General features: G+C 38.5%; 1 protein-coding gene across 1 annotated transcript in view; it reads left to right on the forward strand.

The window, feature by feature from the left end:
• Positions 1-2,016: 2,016 nt before the first annotated feature.
• NPFFR2 (neuropeptide FF receptor 2) overlaps positions 2,017-26,250 on the forward strand; it is a 44,928-nt gene continuing 20,694 nt past the window's right edge. The window contains exon 1 of the mRNA XM_004617909.2: positions 2,017-2,115. The gene's annotated coding sequence lies outside the window, so the exon portion shown is untranslated. The remainder of the gene's footprint in view (positions 2,116-26,250) is intronic.

Raw genomic sequence — 26,250 nt, forward strand, 5'->3', positions numbered from 1 at the left:
CATATCCATGAAGTATTAAAACAACAAAATAAAACAGAGGAAGCATCATCTTTAGAAGCCTGTGATGATAGAGCAGGATATAAGCAGTGTTATAGAACTGAATTTGTTTTGTGTGTAGCATAGAGTAAGAATAAAGGGTAACAACTAAGCATAAAGATCAAAGGCAGATGCGAATGGAAAGTTTGGAGATAAAAAGCATATTATATCCTATTGTCAATTTAATATATATTTGTGTACATATGTATGTATTGAATGTATATATAAATTATATGTATGATTTATTTAATTTTTAAAATTTTGGCCCACACCCAGTGATGCTGAGGGCTTATTTCTGACTCTGCGCTCAGGGGTCACTCTTGGTGGGGCTCAGGCTCAGGGGACCAAATGGGGTGCCAAGAATCAAACCCAGTCAGTCTTGGTTTGTTTTTGTTTTTGTTTTTGCTTTTTGGGTCACACCCGGCCATGCTCAGGGTTACTCCTGGCTCTGCACTCAGAAATTACTCTTGGTGGTGCTCAGGGGACCATATGGGATGCTGGGATTTGAACCCAGGTTGGCCTCGTGCAAGGCAAACGCCCTACCCGCTGTGCTATCGCTCCAGCCCCAAACCCAGTCAGTATTGTGCAAGGTTAGCACCCTACCTTCTATACTATCTCTCCAGCCTTTTTTTTTTAACTTTAAAGATAATGTATTTTAACATAGCTAATTTCCATATGCATTTAAGTTGATCATGTATTCCACCAAGTGTGACCCACCTGGGTTCCACCTCCACCAACACTATCTTACATAATATGAAAATAAACTGAAATAATGTGTGTAGGAGAAAGTACCAAACATTGCTACTGTGTGATAGATTTATAAGAACAGGTCTAAGAAGACATGGCAGGAAAAAGAAAGAGAACCTTACCCCAAAAAAAGAGCACAGATGAATTAAGTGACTAGTGGGAAGGTGTGATCAGGAAAAGGGGGTAAGAGGAAATCTCATAAATTATATCTGTAACCTTAAATCAAGACTAATGAACCCCACTTGAGAAGTTTCCCTGCCCTCCATTCCCCAATTCCACAATTATCAGTGATTTAGGCAAAGTAAGATCGCTAAATTTGGTATTGGGGGTCTGCTTCTTCATTTTTTAAAAGAAGAAACCCTTTGTGTTTTGAATAGCCCCAGGAACTCAAGTGACTTGTGCACTGGACATAATCCTATGTCACTGCTTAGCAGCCTCCTAAAGTTATGACTTCCTCCTGTTTGTGGATCAGACTGGGTAAGTATGCTAATTCTTCAGTGTTTATCTAATCCTGCTACTAGAATTAAGCCTTTTTCATTAGTTTTGTAAAACTGTAACTTAATACATTCCATTTAATGCATGATTTCTCTGTTTAAACTTCCAACAAAGCAGCTTTCTGGTTTGTGTGTTTGTTTGGCTTTTTGGTTGACTTCACTGAAATTTTGATGTCAATTCCCACTTCGAGAGTTCCAGAGAGATTCTGTTTTCTTGCAAGCTTAAAGGCCTTTGTAAAGATTCAGAGATCAGGATTGATTTAAGAGAAGGACTGTCCCAGTCTGCAGCCTGATGTGATCTCATAAGGGGATCTTAAAACGTTTATTGAATGCTTAATCAACGCCAGACACCGTTCCAGACTTTTTTGCATATACAAATGCATTGAACGCTCAGATTTTCCAGTCCCTGCTCTCCTCCCAATCGTGACCATCATCATTCATCATCATCATCACCATCATCATCATCATCATCTGTATTTTACAAATGAAGAAACTGAGTCAACTGAGAACAAACCACTCTTCCAAAATATTGAAAGCAGGCAACTAACGGCGCATTCCTAACAGAGTGGCTTCTTGGCTGCACATGGATTCTGAATTTTTCACCAGGTATCCGAATACCGCTGGGCGCTTCTGTGGAATCCCAGCAGCCGGCTGGTGCCCCCTGGAGAGCGACTTTGCGCGGGGAGAGGCCGGGAAGGCAGGGAGCGCAGCGCGCGGCGGGGAGCGGCGGAAGCGGAGCCGCGGGGCGGTGGCCGGGGAGCGGCGGGCACTGTCGGTGCGCGCTGGGACGGGCCGGAGCGCCTTTGGGGTCCGACTTCAGCCCTGGTGCAGCGAGCAGGTAAGAGAAGCTCGGGTGGCGCTCAGGTTCCTCCTGTTGCCGCTCGCTCGGATGATGCCGCTTACCCACTGGGGCTCTGCTAGCTGAGATGTCGCGGTTTTGCCCTTTCGGTCTTTCTCGAAGCCCTTCCTATGCACGCACACCCGAGCGCTACAACCCAAGTCCGTTGAAGGGCGTCGCTTTGGTCAGCACTAGACTTGGGGCGAGTTTTCCGTGCAGGGGCTCTGAGGACTAGGGATGCTCGTCGTGACCTCACAGGGCTGGGGCGCAGGCGAGGGGTCAGGGATGCAGGACCAGGGGGCACTTTCTGGACCCGAAAGTTCTCCAGCAAAATCTCTCCCAGGCCAGACAGAACTTTGTTGAATCTCCTATGTAGAGCTTGCTTGGTACTAAGTTTTTTGTTTTTTTTTTAAATCCCTCCCTTTCTCCGTGAGGACTGTGAAAAATGATCTTTATATGTCTCGGGTGGTGTTTTGGACTTGTCAGAAAATTCAAATTATTTTTCTTACTTGGTTCAGAGAACTGCAGTGAAGACCCTTTGAAGAGAATTTTTAGTTCTCTTTGGTGGTGAGATAGTGTTTCCTGGCAATGCCAGTGTTAGGATCTCTTTTAGCAGACCTTCTTCCCTTAGTCAAAGTTAGGGTCTGTCAATTATCTCCCTTGTGCTGGGGTGATTGTTAAGAATGACTGCACTGTTATGAGATATGATAATTTGCTTTTAAGTGGATGGTGATGGTCATGAAATTTGCTTTTAAGTGGATGGTGATGGAGAGTACCATGTTAAGTGAAATGAGTCATAGAGGGACAGACATAGAAGGACTGCACTCATGTGTGGAATATAAAATAACATAATAGGAGACGGACACCCAAGGACAGTAGAGACAAGGGCCAGGAATATTGCTCCATAGTTGGAAACCTGTCTCATGAGCTGGGGGAGAAGGCAGCTGGAATAAAGAAGGGATCACTAAGTCAATGATGGTTGGAGGAATCGTTTGGGAAGGGAGATGTGTGCTGAAAGTAGATAAAGAACCAAATGTGGTAGCCTCTCAATATCTTATTGCAGACCATAATGCCCAAAAGGAGAGAGAGAGTATGGGGGAAAGTGTCTGCCATGGAGGCAGGGGGAGAGTTGGAAAGGGGGGATATGCTGGGGATATTGGTGGTGGGGAATGTGCACTGGTGGAGAGATGAGTGTTTGATCATTGTATGGTTGAAACTCAAACGTGAAAGCCTTGTAACTGTATCTCATGGTGATTCAATTAAAAAAAAAGAATGACTTTGAACCAAAAAACATACAGTTGTTTATATCCTCGTAGCCCTCAGCTGCACTGTAGATATTTGAAAGATTCATTTATGTTAAAGAATGAAATCTGAAGACATAAACTCTAAGATGCTATTTGTTTTTCTTAATCTAAGTATTCAGTTATTTTAATCCATTATACATCCGTATCATTTTAAATAATAACTAATAAGAGATATTATGGATTGTGGTTTATAAACTGTGGTCATATTTTCATTTCAACTGGAACTGAACCCAAAAATGCTTGTGTACAATTATTTTAATAACTATTTTTGTTTAAAATGAATTTGCAGAATTGCTATGAAAAGTTCAGATTCACTATCATGAATGTGATGTTGTATGAACAATTTTATGCTGAGTTCTGATAGAGGTTTAACTATTAAATTATGCTATAAATTGTATAAGGAAACTTTACTATGTGCTATCTTCAAAAGTATGTTAATATTATTAAATAGTAGATATTGTAGTAATGTGAAATAAGCTTCTGTTATTGCTTGATAGTGACACATGAGTTACTCATACCATTATATCCTATGCATTTTATCAACATATTTTAGTTTTTTCTAAAATCCATAGGATCCAGGAAATCTTTCTACCAACCCCACATTTTTCATTATGTCTAAAAGCAACTTTAAGCAGTTTGAATCTCAAACATGTTTTCTTCACTGATCTATTATCTCTTCTCTCTTTCTCTTCCTCCTTCCCTATATAAGTAACATTTTAATTCCTGAGAATCTTGTGAAAATATTTCAAATGCATATTTCTAAAGTATAAGATATTCATATTTTAAAAATTTGTTTTACTTATGTGATTCTTCTGAACTCACCAAATGTATTTTTACAAATGCCAAATATAATATTCATGAATTTTGTCACTGTGTTGTACTAAAATGTTTTTTTCTACTTGTCTTTGGACATGAAATAAGAACTTTTAAAAAGTTATATATATTTAAAGTTATATATATTTATTCAATTTTTAAAGATATGCTCTGATTATAAAAAAGTTATAACATCAAAAAGTTATAACATTAAAACTATAATAGCCAGATTTATAGAATGTATCTACAGAGCATTTTAAAACATATTCATTTTTATGTTTGTCATTATCCAAATATTTTCTGCAGATTTTTCTTTCCCTTTTCATTCACACCTCAGTTTTTAGTTTTCATTGTCATATAAACTAGCTCTTAAAGGAATTTTCCACTTGCTTTAGAACCAGCGTCATCTAGTGAATCCTTCATGCTGCTGAACCAAAGGCAGATATAAACATGCTTCCTCGGTGGTCACCGCAGCAAATGGGGGCTTCGACTGGGCCCCCTGTCCGTAGCGGGCTTTGTGGAATTTTGAGATATAAGCTTTCTAAATGTGAAGAATTCAGCAGGTTTTCTTCCCAGTCAAGCTTTTGTCTCTTGAGTAAGAGAAATCACTGAACTTCTTTGAATTTAAGATTTTTCCAGTGTAAAAGGATGAGTCAGAGCGTGCTTCTAAAGTCTTCTCACTCTTCTAGATGCTAAGTGGGCAGAGCACCCCAGGTGAATACGCTCAGATATTCCTCTTAGCACTTAAGCGCAGCATCCCTTAGGCAAAGCCCTGAAGAGGATATTGGCAACTTCTGGAAGAGCAATGATTAGAAAAAAATGAAAGAGATGCACTAGAGGCAGTGTCCGGCACACAGAAGATGCACAGTGTGCTTTTTAAAATTACCCATCTCTGAAAAGTATCTTTTTTGGGGCTCTGACAGAGGAAATGAATAAATTTCCTTCCCAATGCTAAGCTATGGCTATTAGCAAATACAGTACTTATGATCTGCACTGGGAACCAGGAGCTGGGAGCTCTCATGCCTCCGCACATTATAAACGCCTCTGATAGCACACATTCCCATGTTGATTCGCACCTAAAACGAAGCCTGAGTGAGTCCAGACGGCACTGGTGGTCTGCCCTATTCCCACTCTCTCATGGAGCATTCTTTAACTCTGTTACAGCTGTCATATCAGTTACATTACAGAAAGTGCATCAGAAGAACAGTATATCCCAACTTGTCAGTAACTGAAAGAAAAACCCACAAATGATTATTTCTCAAAATGTCAAGGTATCTCTGATCTGTATTGATGCTGGGAAAAATGATAAGTCCAAATATTACCAAACTGTAGTTTTTTTTTTTTTGCTTGAACTGTTGAAAGGATTTCACTGAGGTGCATATAGGACGTCTGGTTTCCATCTTGGCAAGTGTTGATGAGAACACCCTACCAGAATCTATGGACCTATTCTAGCCTCTCCAGAAATCTCAGCTGACCTTGAAGGATCTAGCAAATGCATCAAGAATATTATATCTCTGGTTGCTGTCCCAAACACTTAGAAAGCAAGTTCTCAAAGTGAAGTTTGAGACAATAATAGTTAGCCTTTGGGCAGTGTAGCTTCATATCTATTATCAGGTTTAATCCTCGTGAGTTTAGAAATTCAGTAAGCCTCAGTCCCTTTTTTGTTGTTGAAGAAACTGTTGATGAGAATCTCCTGTCCTATTTAAATATGTTAACTAGACTGAGCAATCAGGAAATTGAATTTCAAGTCCACATCCTTAAATTCTATATTGGAGGGCCCCAGGCATATAGTGATAGAAATTAACACGGTCCTTATATAGAAAACTCTATTAAACAAGAGATGCGTACTTTTTTAAAAGAAAGAATTGTTATAAATGTTAGAAGTAGAAGCCACCCGACACTTGTGAAGGAGATGTGAAGTGTTTAGAAACAGGTCTGGATATACATATTTTCATGATTCTGGGTGAAATCTCCATTCTCAGAGTAAAAATATATTGGTTTCAGCTCATTTGTTACTTGTAGCTACAAAGGAAACAGACGAAGCATGGTTGTTTCCCATTGTCAGCAGTTAATTGTCTGATTAAGATGTTTGGAGATGGGGAAGAAAACTCTATGACAATGGTGAAATGGTCACTCTGGAGAGAAGGGGGTCATGTTGGAAGGCAGTCAAGTGTTATGCATGAAACATATCAGTAACAATACTGTAAACCTCAGAACCTGAAAGAATGAAAAATGGGGATGGGAGAAAAACTGGTGAAGGGAAGTGGACACTGGTGAAGGGTTTGGTGTTGGGAAATTGCATGCCTAAAGCCCAATCATGAATAACTATAAACCACAGTGCCTCAATTTAAAAGTATTTATTTTTTATTTCAAAATACGATATTTAGAGAAAATCTAACAAAAAGTTAGGGGGCTGGAAAGAAAATCCTGGTGATCCCTGAGTAAAGTCAGAAGTAAGCCCTAAGTACATATGTGTGTGACCCCCAAACCAAATCTAAACTACCAAAAACCCCAAGAAGATAAATCTGAATTCAGACTTACAGGAACTCTAGTTACATGAAATCTTTGTCTGTATTAGAGTTTAACCCCCTGTGAACATAAGATTGAATAACGAAAAAGTTCAGTTCAAGCGACTAATCATAATAACCTTGTAATTCCTTCTTAGAGTGTGAGTCAGGGATCCATCACTTTAATTTTGTTGTTGTTGTTTTAGTTTAGGAACTGTGATTTATAAGTATGAAATCAGTAGAGTTTTTGATTGGCGTTGTTCCAACTCCAAACCAGTGTCAGTATCCTTGCATCAGTGAGGGGTTTGTCATTTATACAGACTTCTTCCTCTTTCAGATATCTCAAGCCTTGCATGTCTTCACAAAATGTAGACTTTTGGTTTTTAATCTCTATAATTCATGATTTATTAAGGACTTGCAGCACCTAGGTTCTCTTTAAATGTTGCTAGTGCTCACTGAGTCATTCATTTTCAAGTGCCTATTTAAAGTTTCTAAAGTTTTATTTTCATTTTACTTCCGGTCCCTATATTCTTGGTAAATTGGCACACACATGAATGTGTAATCCCTCCGGAAATACAGCTTTTAGTCTTTTAAGCAGAATTCATCAGATTTATAGAAGGCAGAGCATGTGGTCTTGCATTACCCTGGGCCCTTACAGTCTTTATTCCAGCTTTTGTCTCCAGATTTCTACCATGCTCAATAACTTGTTGTTGTTTGGAGTCGGGGGTGGGAGGTGCTCATTTATATAATCCCTATCACAATGCCACTTTCAGCCGACTGTAGTTGATTACAACCCTTCATCTTTAGGGAAGTTGCTTTTGTCTCCACTTATTTCAACTGGAAAAGCTGCTCAAATGCTTGCTGACCTCCAGTGCAGTTGATGCCTATTCCAGAAACACAAAACCTGTAGACCACTGAAGACCAACTTACCCTGAGCTTTCTTTCCTTGATATTTTGACAGCCTATCCTAGGGATCATCACGATGTCATTTGTTTTGAGTCAGAATTCCTCTGATGCAGAAAATAACCTCCATCTCTGTGCTTCCTTGATTGTTTCCCTGAATTTTATAAAAGGAGACCCGATTAGATCTCCCCCACTTTCAGTATCTCAAATACTTATAATCTGGCACCTAATAGACAGTCAGCTAACTAATGCTTGGTGATGATTTTATCTTCATTTCTCTATCAAATTCTTTGGTGGTAATAGCTATACTCCCAGCACTTAGGATTATATCATTCACTGGGGATATAATAAATTTTTATGGAACCAATGAAATTATTTTCTCCATCATTTTGCAGAATCAGTTCAATGAATAAAACTTCTTTCTTCAAGTAAGTCCCATTTGTCCTTTGTGCTACTTTTTCTTCCCTTCTAGCAATCATACACTAATTGAAAATAAAACTACATCTAGAAGAAAATATGGAGAAAAAATTTATCTACCATTGACTGCACAATAATTGTCAAATATTTCTTAATGTATGTGTGTACTGATTTATAAGAATACTCTAGGTCTGAACATTAATAGACTAAAATTTTAAATGACATAATAATTTGTTTTTTGTCATTGTCACTGTCATCCCGTTGCTCATCGATTTGTAACGTCTCCATTGTGAGACTTGTTGCTAATGTTTTTGGCATATCGAATATGCCACGGGTAGCTTGCCAGGCTCTGCTGTGGGGCGAGATACTCTCAGTAGCTTGCAGGACTCTCCGAGAGGGGTGGAGGAATCAAACCCGGATCCACCTCGTGCAAGGTGAATGCCCTACCTACTCCAGCTATCGCTCCAGCCCAATTTGCTTTTTGATAAAGTTAAATTCATTCACTGTATTATTTTATTTTCCATCTTAAAATACATTTATATTTAAAATATAGAGGGGACCTAGAGCGATAGTATAGCAATAGAGTGCTTACCTTACGCATAGCTGACCCAGTACCCCATATGGTCCTCTGAGCCCCTCCAGGAGTGATACCCGAGTGCAGAGCCAAAAAGTAAGCCCTGAGCACTGCCAGGTGTGACCCCAAAATAAGCAGAAAAGTATATATGATATAGAATACATGTAATATCATAATAAGTGGTACTTTTGAATTAAATTTAATTGTCTGTGCCTATTTCTCTTATTCTCCTATTTCTATAACATAGCTATTGCGTTTTAATTTTCTAGATGTTCCTAATATTTTATAAAAACTCACACACACATAGTATACATATATAGATGGATACAAACATGCTTTTTTGTATATGTTTGCACATTAATCTGTCACCATTTAAAAATTTTATTTTTCTAATTAAATTTTATTTTTATAAAGTAGTTCACAATATTTGATAGCATTTAATATTCAAACACCAATCCCACCACCATTACACCTTCCCATCACCATATATTGGATGTTTCCATCCCTAATCCCAACCCCTGCCCCAAAACAGAACCAAAATAATTTATATTGTATTGTTTATTATGAATAACTCGCTGAAAATGCTCTAAAAAACTTTCCTTAGAGGAGAGTGTGTGAAGATTGTTGTATTTCACCTAGGGGCCATTAAGCCCTTCTATAAGAGATTACTAATATGTTGTTAAGTGTGCTCATCAATTTGCTTGAGCGGGCACCAGTAACGTCTCCATTGTGAGATTTTTTATTACTGTTTTTGGCATATTGAATATGCCATGGGAAGCTTGCCAGGATCTGCCATGTGGGCAGGATACTCTCGGTAGCTTGTTGGGTTCTCTAAGAGGAACAGAGGAATTGAACCCAGGTCAGCCGTGTGCAAGGCAAATGGCTCCAGTCTGTAAAAATATATTTCTTTTTAAGAATGGTTGCCTCCTACTTTGTTTTTAATTTAATTTTTTTTATTTTATAAGTTAGTTCACAATATTTGATTACATTTAATATTCAAACACCTTCCCACCACCAAATTCCGATGTTTCTACCCCATGCCCCAATCTCTGTCCCAAAACACAAATGAAAAAATATATTTTGTATTGTCTGTTATGAAGAACAGCTGAACATGCTTACAAAAAGTGTTCATATAGGAAACAGTGTGATGATTGTTCTATTTTGGCAGGAGCCATTAAGACATTCTACAGGATATCACTAACATGTTATTAAAGTTTGGGTGATGTGAGCTTTGGTATATATGTCTGAAAATATGTATATATGTATACATATTTCCTTCTGTGATTGGTTGTCTACTGTCTGAGCCCCATAAAATATGGTGCGGTAATTAAGGAGTATGGGTAGGGAGTGTCATATGATGTGCCCAGGAATATGTTCACTCATATGTGAGTTTCAGTCCAAGTGTGTGGAAAGTGGCCTGGAGCATGGCGGAAGTTGGGTTGTGGAGGTCGGCTTCCGGGGCTAGGTCTCACCCACCCCATCTGGGGTGCCCCAGGTGAAAACAGCATGGCACGGAGTCCAGTGGCATGCCTGTGGGGGCCTCATTTTATGCTCCCTTCTGAGAGAAGCAGCGGTGTGATCTCTAAAAAAATCTCTTAAAGTACTATGTTTTACAAAATTATTATAGTTAAATTTTAGACATACAATATTGCAGCACAGATCCTACCAGCAGTGTCAGTCTCCCTCCACCGGTGTTCCCAGGTTTCCTCCCAGCCTGCCCTCTTGACAGGCAACGTTCTAAGTTCAGTTGAAATCAAGAGTCTCTTGATTTCAGTGTTGTGACTCTGGGGTTTGGATATTAACACCACCTTTGTACTGGACTCCCCTGACCTGGCCCCTGTTGCTTCTGATCTCTTTTTTCCCCTCCTTCTCTTAAAACTATGCCTTTGAGGGATGGGGCAGTAGTACAGTGGGTAGGGTTCTTGCCTTGCACCTCGCCAACCTGGGTTTGATCCTTGGCATCCCATATGGTTCCCTAAACACCATCAGGAGTAATTTTGGGTGCAGAGCCTGGAGAAACACCTGAGCATTGTCAGGTATGATCCCCAAACCAACCAACCAAACAACAACAACAACAAACCCCCACAAAATAAAACTATGCATTTTTTTTAAACTCTAAGACCTAGGGAAAAATCCTTCATGTTAACTATTATCAAGTTAGACTATTAAGTGTCCTTATCAGAGTCTATAATATGGATACTAAAAAAGATAAGTTCAGCTCTAGAGAGTTATCACAGCAAATAAGGGATTTGTGATCTCCAGTACCGTGTTTGGTGGCCCAAGCATCACCATGATCCCTGAGCACAGGGCCAGGAGTAAGCCCTGAGCACCACTGTTTGTGGTCTCAGTAAACAAAAACAAACACAAAAAGATGAATCAATCAATCCTCAATAGACATTCAGCTCCTTTCCTGAGCATTTTAGTTTTTTCAATTTAATCACAAAGTAGGCGATAATACAAATAGCTCATAACTTCTTATTTCAGGGCCACACCCAGCAGGGATCATTCCTGGGGGCTTGTTGGGACCAAACAGGGTGCCCAGGGTCGAACCCAGGTTGCCTCTGTGCAAGGCAAATGCCCTGCTGACTGTACTATCACTCTAGCCCAAATACTTCATAACTTTTTAATTTTAATTTAGCCTGTTTATTGTATGTTGTCATATTGTTCCTAAAGTGTTATAAATGTTAACAATTTATTTTTCTTTCTTTCTTTTTTTTTTGTTTTTGGGTCACACCTGAAGATGCACAGGGGTTACTCCTGGCTCATGCACTCAGGAATTACTCCTGATGGTGCTTGGGGGACAATATGGGATGCTGGGAATCGAACCCAGGTTGGTCTCATACAAGGCAAATTATTGCTGTACTATTGCTCTAGTCCCAAATGTTGACAATTTTTTTTTTGGCTTTTTGGGTCACACCTGGCAATGCACAGGGGTTACTCCTGGTTATACACTCAGGAATTACTCCTGGCGGTGCTCAGGGGACCATATGGGATGCTGGGATTCGAACCCGGGTGGGCCGCGTGCAAGGCAAACACCCTACTCGCTGTGCTATTGCTCCAGCCCCAAAATGCTCACAATTTTTATAGAAAATTATGAAACTGCTCTTTACTAGTGGTCTCATGGCATAGATGCTACAACTCTAATTTTATTTGCCATATTAATTTGAATCACTTGAGAAGTTGAATATATTTTCATATGTTTGATTATTTTATGCAAATTTTCTTATCTGTGTAAAATTTTAAGCAGTTTGTTTTGATAAATTTTAAGTTATTCTTAATATTATCAATGTTCATATGTGTGTGCTTTTTTTCCGTATTGTTTGCTGACATCACTTATAACAACTTTTGATATGCACATTCAAAATATTTTAAAATCAGCATATTTAGTTTTTATTATGTAAAAATTGAAATTTTAGTGCTATACTTCTAAATTAGATGTGTTGTTTTCTGATTTTATTGAAAAGTTTTATTTTATTTTGGTTTGGGCGCCACTCTCTGTAGTGCTCAGGGGTTATACCTACCTTTGATGTGGAAGTTGATGTGGAATGATTACATAGTGTCAGGGAGTGAATCTGGGCCTCACCCTACATGGCAAGCATATGCTTTCATTCCTTGGATTGTCTTCCTGACAAAAGTTAATATTTATGCTTACTTCAGATCAATTTTTAAAACTCAATTCAGCACCCCAGTACACTGTAAAAGTGGCCCAATTTCCACCTACTTCAAAATAATTATTAAATATTTTATTCTTCCCTACTAAATTGAATAACACCTATATAACATATTGAAATTCTACATATAATAGAATATAATTCTATACTGTTGATTTTCTTTCACTGCTCTCCTTTCATTTCTAGCAAATTATTTTGACTAATTTGTCATAGAGTACTTATTTTTATATCTATAAACAATGTTTTCTTTGATATATATTTCCCATAATTTTAACTCTTTCTGGACATTTCCTCTTCTTCCTAAGTTTTTTTATATTTTACATAAATTATCTCTTTATCAATGTTGTATTGCAATCAAATTTAATTTACATATTAATTTGGATAGGGTAGATCTTTAAATTATTAACATTTTGTTTTCAAATACTTGTTTTTCATCTGATCCCCTGAGTAGTGCCAAGGGTCACTCCTGAATAGAGCCAGAATAGTTTCTGAGCAATTCTAGTTGTTATCCCACGACCTTAGTCTTATGTAATCACTGTCAATCACTGTCATCCCTTGCTCATCGATTTGTTCGAGCGGGCACCAGTAACGTCTCTCATTGAGAGACTTATTGTTCCTGTTTTTGGCATGTCCAATATGCACGGGTAGCTTGCCAGGCTTTGCCGCTCGGGCTGGATACTCTCGGTAGCTTGCCGGGCTCTCCGAGAGGGGCGGAGGAATCAAACTCGGGTCAGTTGCGTGAAAGGCGAAAGCCCAACCGCTGTGCTTGATGCCTCACAAAATTTTTAATTTATTTTCAATTTTTCAATTTTAAAGTTGACTACTGTTCTTTTTCTAATTTTTATAATGTATTTTTATAGCTTTAAAAGTTCACAATAATTTCAATAAATTCATATTGCTGATAACTACAGGAAAAATATAGGAAAGAAAAAAATTAATTTTTCTCACTTTTTGCCAAAATACCAAAGTATTGTAAAAGAAAATTCAGTCCTTATTTCTTTGCACCAAACATTTCATTTAAAACATAATTTTCTCACACAAGAAATTGTCCTCGTATAGTTGAAAGTAGTTAGTAGTTATCATGAATATTTTTCTGTTATAGATTCCTAAGAAACTTCGTTCCTAAAACAGGTACTCCTTTTATTACCTCATATAAGCTCTATGGCCCTACACAGGTATAGATACATTGCAGACCAACTCAGCTAACATTTGTGAAAAAATACCAACACAAGTAAGATGACAGTTGCAATTTATATTTTAAGATTGTTTTTCAGATAAAAAGCGTACTGTTGGGGGCCAGAGCGATAGTACAGTGGGTAGGGTGTTTGCCTTGCATGCAGCTGACCCGGGTGTGATTCCCAGCATCTCATATGATCCCCTGAGCACTGCCAGGAGTAATTCCTGAGTGCAGGACCAGGAGTAACCCCTGCACATAGCCAGGTATGATCCAAAAAGCAAAAAAAAAAAAAAAAAAAAAACCCAAAAAACAAAACCCTATTGTTTTGGAAAATACAGAAAATATAAACAAAAAGCTAAAACCCTAAATTACTACTACTAAGGAAAACTTACTCCCTACTCTGGATATTGGCAGAAAGACAGAGCCACTCTCCTGTGTACCTTCTCAGGAGAGGGCTTCATTCATTGCTCCTCTGATAAGAATAAGGGAGTCTGGGTGAAGAAAATACGAGTGGGCTTGTTTACCTGTGACTAAGTTGAGAACTTTATAATTTAGTTATAGTTCATTGCAAGCCCTTTACCAAAACTACCAAGCACATTCTCAAATTTCAACTTACCAGTAATTAAAGTTGATATTTGATGTCCTGTGTCTAACTCTAGCTCAGAATTCAGATGGACACTAAAAAACTCACCAAGCCCCCTCCCTGCTGCTCCAGTAGACATCCTTTTTAATAAAAACCCTTGTTGTTGCTCTCCTTCGTCTCTGTGATTTCATGTCTATCCTGAGAGCACAAAGTTCCCAAATCTTTAACATTGCCACACCATGCCTACCTCCCAACTACCACTATCCCTCCGTCATAGGTGGTTTGACACCCTGATACACTTTGAACCCACTTCATTTTCCCTTTTGGCAACTTCAGAATTGAGATCAGAGTCACCAGATTTTTGTTTGACTTTTTCTGTTGCCATTCTTTGTTTTGTCCACAAGTAAATAAGCAGTGGGATTTTTCTTTTCACCATTTATGAAATCTTTAGAATATCAACACTGATGAAATCTTAGAATAACTAAGTGATGTTTGTTTCTTATATTTGTCATTTTCATATAGGAACATATCACTACATATTGCTGTAGTAATATACTACTGTAGTGATGTTACATAGCAGTAACATACCACGATATATTGTTGTAGTGGCATATTGCTAATTTTATATAATAAAATATCAAAAACAGTAATCTTAAAACCCAGTGAAAGACAGACCTGGTTTTGGGCAGTGCACCCAGAAACTGATCAAATACATCTGGTGTTACATTACTAAGGGTATGCATTTTTAGCAAACTCTCTAGATATATCGCATATGAAAAGATGTTTCACAAGTTAACTTGAGTGCAATGAGTGTCAATATGTCTACTATGGATTTATGGAGTTTAATTGTAAAAGCCAGAGGAACAAGCAAGAATCAACTTTTCAATGATTTTTAAAGATTGATTTTTTCAATGATTTTAAAAAATGTCTTATTTTTTGTTGCTGTGAAGAAAAGAAGTGGCCTACAAAGAGCAAATAGCAAAGTAAGGAGAAGTGAATGAAGTATGTTTTATATTTAGAAAATAGTAAAAAGGCTAGAGACTAGGAAGTAACCACACACACACACATACACACACACACACACACCCCTGTTTTCTGGAAAAAAGGCTAAATCTTTTTAAATCTTTTTACCAGACTAATATACTGTGGAGCTCTTTGTTTGTTGTGCTTGTGGCTGTTTGCTTGTTTGGGGGGTCACTCAGAAGTGGTCAGGGTTTATTCCTGGTCTGCAATCAGGGATCACTTCTGGCAGTGTTTGGGGGACCCTATGAGGTGCCAGGGGCTGAACCTGGGTCAGCCATGTGCAAGGCAAGTGCCACCTATTGTACTCTTTCTGCCACCTTCACTGTGGAGTTTTGGTTAGAGTGCAGGACTGTTATATTTTTGTATTGTATTACTTGTCATCCCGTTGCTCATCAATTTGCTCGAGTGGGCTCCAGTAACGTCTCCATTTGTCCCTGTCACGTGCTAGTGTAACCCAATCACATCTGCTCACTCCAGGAACACGAAGAGCCTCAAACCATTCATTCAGGGTTTTAACAAAGAAGTCTGACTGTCTGGTAGGTGGGCAGCCAGGCGTTCTTTTGACATCCCATGGAATCCAGTTGGTAACAGCTCTAGTCCAGCAGTCGTCTCTAAATTGCATTATGTATCTGGCTGGCCCGTCTGATTTTCGATGCCTTGACAAACAAGACAGCGTCCCTGATTTTTGATCGTCAACAGAGGTAGAAACTCTGGATTCCTTCTCTCACTTGAGTGAAACATGATATTCCAAGCATAGCTCTTTCGATTTGTATTAAAGAATGAAATGACCTAGTTGTGTGTTTGGATTGGAAAAAGTATTCTGTAAAAACTGGATCGCAGGAAGAAAGACAGACCAATAATATGTCTTATATTTTGATGTTTGGAAAGCTTCATTATTTTATCTATTTATAATAAATTGTTAGTCTGAAACTTTTATTTTGTCCATTTATCTTATTATATTTATTTTGCTTTTGAGCCACACGAGGCAGTGCTCAGTGCTAACTCCTTGCTTTGTGCTCAGAGATAAAGCCTGGAGGGGTTCTGTAGACCATGGGGCTGCTGGGGATCAAACCTTTCCTGTTGGGCACAAAGCAAGTGCCTTACACAGTAATATTTGATATTTTACTATATAAAATGTAGTATCTCATTTTTAAAAAGCTGTCTGACACTTTGTAGCACAAACAGTAACAGTCTGGGGAGGTGTCCCAAAGAAATAAAAGAGTGTACATCTTTTGCATGAAGAGTCCCAGGTTTTCAGTGTTCTTACATGCAAGATACTGACTCCCATATTGAACCACATCCCCAGCCCTACTTTTCAAATACTTTATAAGTAAACTAATTAATATGCAACACAGTACCTGAAGCCAACTGGGAAGACTTCTAAAGGATGAAGAACTGAAGTAGGGGAAAGCCAGTAAGGTTAAGGATGAACACAGGGGCTGGGGGCTGGAGTGATAGTGCAGCAGGTAGAGCACTTTGCCTTGCACACGGCCAACTGGGTGCAATCTCTGGCATCCCAGATGGTCTCCAGAGCCCACAGTGATCCCTGAGCTCAAAAACAAAAGATGAACACAAGTGGAGGGGGCGGGCACTATTCTCTACTGGTTTGGCTGAAGCAAAGTAGTTTGTCTCAATACAAAGCAAAAGTTGTATCCTTAAAAAAAATTTAAAAGCTGTCTGTGAACTATTTGTCTAATTATCATGTACCCTCAACTATGAGCACCAAGAGTGACAAGTGTTATAGAGTAGACGAGATCAAGATGTAGGTTGAGAAAAAGTCAGTGCTTGGACCATTAAGAAGTGTTTTTGATGGAACAGATACAATAGGAAGTAGAGGCAGAAGGCTAGTTGCCGTGCATTGAAGAGTCAATGAGAATGTTACTCTCCAGCAAACATAATGAATGAATGTTAGATAAGGGAGTGGGCTGAGGCTGACCAGGTCACTTTGAGCAGAAAAATGATCTAAAATGTGTGTGTGTTTGTGTGTGTGTGTGCAAGGGGAGAGAGAGAGAGAGAGAGAGAGAGAGAGAGAGAAGAGAGAGAGTACCTGTCATAGAGACAGTAGAAGATCAATAATTTAATCATAAAAGATAATTTAATAAACTGCATGTGCTTTTGGCACAACATAATATTAATATTTATAATGTTTAATGGGTTGCCTGTAACAGACAAAATAAGTGAAAAAAAGCACATTTTTAGATTGTGATAACCAAATTGTGGTTCCTGGATGATAAGAAGAGCGTGGAAGAAATCGGTGTGGTAGGCATTTATCATGATGTGAAGCTTTACTCCTCAACTTAAATAATATTGCAAAGTGTGGTTGCCTAAATTAAAAAAATAAACTGTATATGAAAGGACAAATTATTGGCCTTCTAATTTCACAGTAATAAACCATCGAAATATATTCTTACATTTTTCTTAAAAGAAAAAAAATTATGCTCCTCTCATCAATTATATAATGATTACTTGACAATAAAATCATTTTTTAAAAATAACTTTTGGTGTTCTGGGGAGATAATACAGCGAGTATGGTGCTTGCCTCACGCAGGGCACACCCACATTGGGTCCAGGCCTGGATGTGGTCCCAGAGCCCCACCGTGAGTGAACCCTGAGCACAGAGAGGGGAGTAAGCCCTGAGCTCTGCTGGGTGTGGTGCCAAAACAAAAACAAACCACCAACTTGGTGGAATTGGAGCAAGAATTCAGGAGGTAAATTATTTGCCTAGAATATGGTCAGTCCTGGTTTGATCCCAGCACTCACAGCATATGGTCTCTAAGTCCTGCCAGAGTCACTCTGAGCACTGAGCTGGGAGTAGCTCCTGAGCATTTCAGAGTGTGGCCCAACTTCCCCACCCCCAGAAACCTTTTTATCTCCATAGGATTCCAATTTCTACTGTTGAATTTCTCTCATATTCAACCAGTCTAACAATGTGCCTTTTTAAATTCCCTTCTTCCAGGCTATCACCAAAGTAACTTTTGTACATGATAATAAATGTTTTCTTTATTGCTGGCTTATATTCACTTAGAAGAAAATTTTGTCTCTCGGCTGGAGCGATAGTGCAGCGAGTAGGGTGTTCACCTTGCATGCGGCTTACCTAGGTTCTATTCCTCCGCTCTTCTTGGAGAGCCTACTTTGCCAGGCTCTCCAAGAGAGTATCTAGCCTGCTCAACAGAGCCTGGCAAGCTATCCATGGCATATTCGATATGCCAAAAATAGTAACAATAAGTTTCACAATGGAGACTTTACTGGTGCCTGCTCAAGCAAAATGATGAGCAACGGGATGACAGTGACTAAATATTGTGGGAATACTTAGAACTACCTATTCCTTCTTTCCCAAAGACTGTGGTGACTCAGCTGAATGTTTCTGACTAGGGCCTTGAGATATTTCAAAAGCCACAATGTAATAGTAGGGGGTCAACTAGTAGGACAGCGGCCACAAACACACACAGACACACACACACTCACACACACACACACACACAAGCACGCACGCATGCACACACACATGCATGCACACATGCACTAAGCCTTTTGGCTTTTCTCTTTACAGATGACTTTCAGTGAGGATAACACAAAACTTATATTTGATATAGAATGTTAGTCCTGTGGTAAATTAAGTTCTTTTGAAATATGTACTTAGCTTCAGTAGGAAGCTAAGGAAGGTGTTGTGGGAGGGACACTGGGATAATGGGAGAGGGGGGCGGGCAGTTTGGCAGGAGGTATGGTGCTGGAATCCTTCATGTATGACCTCCTATTAATAACAATTTTTTAAACCACAATGTCTTAAATTTTTTAAAAATATTTTTTCTCTCTGATAAGTCCATGTTCTTTCTTGAACTCATCTCTCTCTCTTTCTCTCTGAATTTTCTCTTCTGGAGAAGCCCGCATTCTTCTTGAATATTTCTTTTTTTCTTCCACACACTTCTGTCAGTAAAGTTTTTTCATTAAAATCTATTTTGTTTCAGGTTGGGGAGGGTGATGCCTCACATCATCTTTTTCCCAAGAATTGTTTTAGCTATCCTTGGATGTTTGTTGTTCCATATGAATTTTAGGATTGCTTGATCCATTTCTTTGAAGAATGTCATGGGTATCCTTATAGGGATCGCATTGAATCTGTATAATGCTTTGGGGAGTATTGCCATTTTGACAACATTGATTCTCCCTATCCATGAGCAGGGTATATGTTTCCATTTCCTCATGTCCTCTTTGATTTCATGGAGTAGCGTTTTGTAGTTTTCTTTGTAGAGGTCTTTTACTTCCTTGGTTAAGCTGATTCCGAGGTACTTGATTTTCTGGGGCACGATTGTGAATGGGATTGCTTTTTTTATGTCCCTTTCCTCTTCCTCATTGTTTGCATATATGAAGGCCATGGATTTTTGGGTATTGATTTTGTAGCCTGCAACTTTACTGTATAAGTGTATTGTTTCTAAGAGTTTCTTAGTAGAGGCTTTAGGCTTCTCTAGATATAGTATCACATCGTCTGCAAATAGTGAGAGTTTGATTTCTTCCTTTCCTATCTGGATGCCCTTAATCTCTTTTTCTTGTCTAATAGCTATCGCAAGTACTTCCAGTACTATATTGAAGAGGAGTGGTGAGAGTGGGCATCCTTGTCTTGTGACTGATCTCAGAGGAAAGGCCCTTAGTTTTTCCCCGTTGAGGATAATGCTTGCCATAGGCTTGTGATAGATGGCTTCGACTATCTTGAGGAAAGTTCCTCCAAACCCCATTTTGGCGAGGGTTTTCATCTTGAAAGGATGTTGGATCTTGTCAAATGCTTTCTCTGCATCTATTGATATGATCATATGGTTTTTATCTACTACAAAGCAGTAACAATTAAAACACATGGTACTGGAACAAAGGCAGAGCCATAAACCAATGGAACAGGGTGGAATATCCCTATACACAACCTCAAATGTATAATCATCTAATCTTTGATAAGGGAGCAAGAGATGTGAAGTGGAGCAAGGAAAGCCTCTTTAACTAATGGTGCTGGCACAACTGAACAACCACATGCAAAAAAATGGGTTTAGACCTTGACCTGACACCATGCACAAAAGTCAGATCAAAATGGATTAAAGACCTCAACATTAGACCACAAACCATAAGGTACATTGAAGACAAGGTCGGCAAAACCCTCCACGATATTGAAGATAAAGGTATCTTCAAAGGTGACACAGAACTAAGCAATCTAGTAAAAACAGAGATCAACAAATGGGACTACATTAAACTAAAAAGCTTCTGCACCGCAAAAGATATAGTGACCAGAATACAAAGACTATCCACAGAATGGGAAAGGATATTTACACAATACCCATCGGATAAGGGGTTGATATCAATGGTATATAAAGCACTGGTTGAACTCTACAAGAAGAAAACATCCAACCCCATCAAAAAATGGGGCGAAGAAATGAACAGAAACTTTACCAAGGAAGAAATATGAATGGCCAAAAGGCACATGAAAAAGTGCTCTACATCACTAATGATCAGAGAGATGCAGATCAAAACAACCACGAGATACCACCTCACACCACAGAGACTAGTACACATCCAAAAGAACAAAAGCAATCGCTGTTGGAGAGGATGTGGGGAGAAAGGGACCCTCTTACACTGCTGGTGGGAATGCCTACTGGTTCAGCCCTTCTAGAAAACAATATGGACAATTCTCAAAAAATTAGATATTGAGCTCCCATTTGACCCAGCAATACCACTGCTGAGAATATATCCCAGAGAGGCAAAAAAGTATAATCGAAATGACATCTGCACATGTATGTTCATCGCAGCACTGTTTACAATAGCCAGAATCTGGAAAAAACCCGAATGCCCTAGAACGGATGACTGGTCAAGGAAACTTTGGTACATCTATACAATGGAATACTATGCAGCTGTTAGAAAAAAGGAGGTCACGAATTTTGTATTTAAGTGGATCGGCATGAAAAGTCTCATGCTGAGTGAAATGAGTCAGAAAGAGAGAGACAGACATAGAAAGATTGCACTCATCTATGGTATATAGAATAACAGAGTGGGAGACTAACACCCAAGAATTGTAGAAATAAGTACCAGGAGGTTGACTCCATGGCTTGGAGGCTGGCCTCACATTCTGGGTAAAGGGCAACTCAGAGAAGGGATCACCAACTATAATGTAGTCGAAGGCCATGCGGGGGAAGGGAGTTTTGGGCTGAATGAGGGCTAGAGACTGAGCACAGTGGCCACTCAACACCTTTATTGCAAACCACAACAGCTAAATAGAGAGAGAGAACAGAAGGGAATGCCCTGCCACAGTGGCAGGGTGGGGTGGGGGGAGATGGGATTGGGGAGGGTGGGAGGGATGCTGGGTTTACTGGTGGTGGAGAATGGGCACTGGTGAAGGGATGAGTTCTCGAACTTTGTATGAGGGAAGCATAAGCACAAAAGTGTATAAATCTGTAACTGTACCCTCACGGTGATTCACTAATTAAAAATAAATAAATTTAAAAAAAAACCAAAAAACTATTGTGTTTCACTGAAAAAATAAATCAAATGAGGTTGATTATGATTATTAGCCAGCATGCCTGAAAGGTCATTCATTTGGCCAGTTTTTAACTGAAACTGTAAACGTATAGATTTTGACACGAAGCCACTCCCAGCCCTCACTTGAAGGGGCTTACTCAGAGCAAGCTTCATCATGAACCGTCTAGTCTCGCACAGATGTGTCCTGATTTTTAAGTAGAACTTCCTATAAGGCTTTAATTTTCACTTGACCCCATTTGTCTATTATGCTATAACAGTTGTTGCATATTTTAGTTCTTTGTAGCCAATATTAACTGACATGATTTTGTTAAAAGTAGTTTTGACTCAGAAGAAACTTTACTGAGATAAGGTTTGGTTTTTGGTCTCCACCTAGGGAGTTTAAGAATCATTTATATTTTGTGTATATTATTTAGATGTTACAGCAACTACATGGCCTCTCTTATATTTTAAAAGTGCATAAGTTAGGAAATAGTAGAATAGAATCCCTTATAATCAATCATTAATGTATTTGTTAATATATATCCCATAAGAAATGTTTTCACTTTGTGAACTTCTTTAATATTCAACTGTTTTATTAAGCATTAAAACATGATCTGAAAATTTGTTCTTATTTCTTAGCTGCAGTTGCTTATTTGTGATTGTTTATAATTATTTGTGCTGAATAACTGGTCATTTATTTTATTTCAAAGTGAAAACCTGAATGTGTAAAACCATTATAGTTTTCTAAGATTATTACACAGCATTTGAAATCAATTTTTTCCTTTGTAGCTAAAAGAATGAATAAGATTCAGTAATTTCTCTCTATCTTTTAAAGAAAACTTTATTTTTCAGTAGCTATAGATTCACATGCAATTTTAAGAAGTAATATAGAGAAAGGCCAGAGCGATAGTACAGTGTGTAAGCCATTGCCCTCTATGCAGCCAACCTGTGCCCATTCCCTGGCACGTGTGGTACCCTGAGTGTGTCAGAAGGATCCAAGAGCACAGAGTCAGGAGTAATTCCTGAGCACCACTAGGTATAGCACAGGGTTACTCCTGGCTCATGCACTCAGGAATTACTCCTGACTGTGATTGGGGGACCATATGGGATTCTGGAAATCAACCCGGTCGGCCTTGTGTAAGGCAAACACCCTATCCACTGTGCTATCTCTCCAGCCCCTCTTGTTCTTTTTGATGTGTGCCAGTCTCTGTGGTATAAGAAGATAACTCACTGATCACAACTCTATTTAAATTACCCTTTTGTCAAAGATCAGTTGGCTATAATTGTGTATACATCAATTTCTAAGTTCTTTATTTTATTCCATTATTCTACGATGCCCACAGTATTTAATGAATGTAGGCTAATTGAAATAAGGATCATGCCCTAGGACAAGACCTTTTATTAACCTTCTTTACACTTCTATGTGATCTCACTTACTCATTAATAACTTTGGTTTCTGGTTCACTTTCTTCTTCTTATTTTTTTCCTTGGTGTTGTCAGAAAAATGCAGGGAACTAATTGTGATTTTTAGGTTTCTTGATCCCTTTCTTGAAAATTTATTGTTGAAAATGGTACATTGATTTTTGGTTTTATTGTTACCACAGAATCATGAAAGTTTTGTTTCAGGAAATGTTCTTCTACCCAATTAGTTTATTTTAGCACATTACTCAAGCAGTTCTTCAATTGCATTAAAATGCCTAATATAATATTTCATCAAATAGTGCTGCAAATAACCGCAATCTATACTTTTATACTTGTAGTAGAAATTAACTCAAAATAGATCATGGATCTAAATGTAAAGCTTCATACAATAAAATATCTGGAAGAAAGAAAATATTTGTAATCTTGGTTACTCCTGGCTCATGCACTCAGGAAGTAAAGTATTTGGTGGTTGTGGGAACATACTTCCTACATGGTCTTTCTTTTTTCCTTCATAATTCAGGATCTTCTTATAGTTATTCTATGCAGTGTCTGGGGATTTTAGTTGTGCTTAGGGAAAATAATAGGGAAAAATACATCTAACATGTCTTATTCTCTTGTTATAAACTCTGAATAAAGTTCTAATCTATGCCTAGACAGAGTAGCCTGATTTTGCTGGAGAAGAATCACACACTTACATAACTGATTGAGATTTTAGTTGAATTAATTCAGAATATACAGGTAGATTCACCTTGATCAGATTAGTTTTCCTTTTTTTTGGATTACAATTTTACAATGTAAATAATTTTTCATTCATACTTTAATTTCTAGTAAACATTTACACCTATTTTATTCTCAAGGATGACTTTTTAATACACTATATTTTCCCATTCTTATTCATAAGTTGTTTTATAATCTCTGGATTTTGGCCATTGATCAGATTACATGGCACTAGAGGGAGTTTGTGGGTCCAAGCTACTGGAAAACTGGGGATCTGGGTGGAGGAGGCCCCATCTCGATCTGAGCAAGCTCGGAGATCTCAGCCACGAGTCCCACATACCTGGGTTCCTCTGTTGTTTCCTTCATGGGTGAGGCCAAAATCCAGAGACTATAAAACAAAGCTCCCAGAAGAGACGGATGCATTTTCCTGGCGCACACGGCCACATTTGTGGCCGCACAACCTCTTTATTTTTAATTTTATTTTTAATTTTATTATTATTTTCCTGCATGGCAGAACCTGGCAAGCTACTTGTGACATATTTGATATTCCAAAAACAGTAACAACAATGTGCTCTTCGTATTCCTAGAACGAGCAGATGCCATTGGGCTACACTAGCACATGACAGGGACAAATGAAGACATTACTGGCACCTGCTTGAGCAAATCAATGAAAAATGGGATGACAGTGATACAGTGATATTCATAAATAATATCTATAAAGGACTGTGATCTGGTGATGTCTAATAATTATTGTCAATAAGATGAGAATCATAATATAGTTGCCATTGGCAAAGCTGTCAAAATATTCCTTTGAAGGGAAACTACCAAGAGTGCTCCTGGGGCGTAAGGAAACCCCACCCACAGATATTCATCTGGTTATACAGGTCAGTTGGTTCAACATTGGGTCCTCAGGGGTACCTGTGAAGGTATAAAGGGGACCATACAATATCAGGCATCAAATTTGGGTCTTCATGCATGCCAGGCACATTTCAATGAGCTCTCCCTAGACCCTGGACAAACAGTCTTTTATTTTTTTGTTTTTGTACCACATCTGAGGACCATAAGTGGTGCCAGGGATCAAACCCGGGGTTGACATGTTGCAAAGCAAATGTACCTACTGCACTTTGGCACCTGGACAAATAGTCTTAGCTACTTAGACAATGTTATTTCTCTGCCTAAATAATTCTAATTTTTTACTATTAGTAGGTTGAAAATAAAATTATAGGAAAAAACCTGTTCACCTGTAAATATTATTTTCTTGGCAGTATCACTGTATCACTGTAATTCTGTTACTTATCGATTTGCTTGAGCAGGCACCGGTAACATCTTAATTGTGAGACTTGTTGTTACTATTTTGGCATATCGAATACGCCATAGGTAGCTAGACTCTGCTGGGCGGGCAAGATACTCTCAGTAGCTTACTGCGCTCTCCAAGAGGGGCAGAGGAATTGAACCTATGTGCAAGGCAAATGCCTACCTGCTGTGCTTATTTAAAATAAGTTATTTAAAATAACTTTTTAAAAATAATTTATTTAAAATAAGTTTTCATCTTAAATTGTATGATACATTAGATTTGAGGAAACATAGTGTATTACTGTGATGACTGAAACTATGAAATACTTGATACGTATTTCACTTACTTATCTCCCTCCTGAGTAAAAGAAGTCTTCTAAACTTGAATAGAAACTGTACCCTAGATCTATGGTATGTAAGTGAATCTCTTTAGAAGTCAGTCCAGTCTATCTAACGTTCACAAACTAAAGATATTTCCAAGAGTCTGATATTCATTCCTTTTGAAGTTATACTGAAAAGTCTTTCCCAGAATCTTAGATGTTCACAAACATATTATCTTAATGCCTGTACCAGGATGTAGACAGTACTTGGGGGAAATACTAGAAAGTTAATTAGTTAACTGGAGGGTGTCAGTAAGAGGTGAATAACATCATTCTCAGAGAAGTAAATGACTACAAATCACATTTAAATGTTTCTGGGGTAAGTAAAGGCAAACTATATAAATATTTCTATGTTTCTGGGGTCTGAGGCTCTTATGGAATACAGGTAAGCTACCTTTCTGTTGCACATTATGCTAAAGTAAGAATCTTTCAGTCTCAATTTTCTCTACAGTCCAAACAGAGAGAGTGCCAATATTTTTTTGCTTCCAGTTACGCAAAGCTGAGAACTAGAACCTCCTTAGCCTCTCTATTGCCAGCTTAGACTTGGATAAAAGAAATCTTCAGAAATTAGAAAGCATAAAGGAAGCTGCAGTTATTACTCTTGGAAGGACTAAGGCTGATAGACAGTAAGAAGTACTCAGCTTTTCTTTAATCTCTCTGTCCTACTTTAAATTGGTTTTACCTGCAGACCCTGCAGACAAGGAGGTAGTAGCCCTAGTGAGATAATGCCTTGCCAGTGATTTTTCAGCTCCCTTTGTGGCATTCCTGTAAAGCAGTTCAACCTGCCTGACTCCCAAGCAGTCCCTTAAAATTCCAGGGCAATACCTCTGTACCTCTGTATGGGACTTTCAGGATAAGTGTCTGG

This window comes from Sorex araneus, chromosome 5 (genome assembly GCF_027595985.1).
Source record: "Sorex araneus isolate mSorAra2 chromosome 5, mSorAra2.pri, whole genome shotgun sequence".
Classification (NCBI taxonomy): Eukaryota; Metazoa; Chordata; class Mammalia; order Eulipotyphla; family Soricidae; genus Sorex; species Sorex araneus.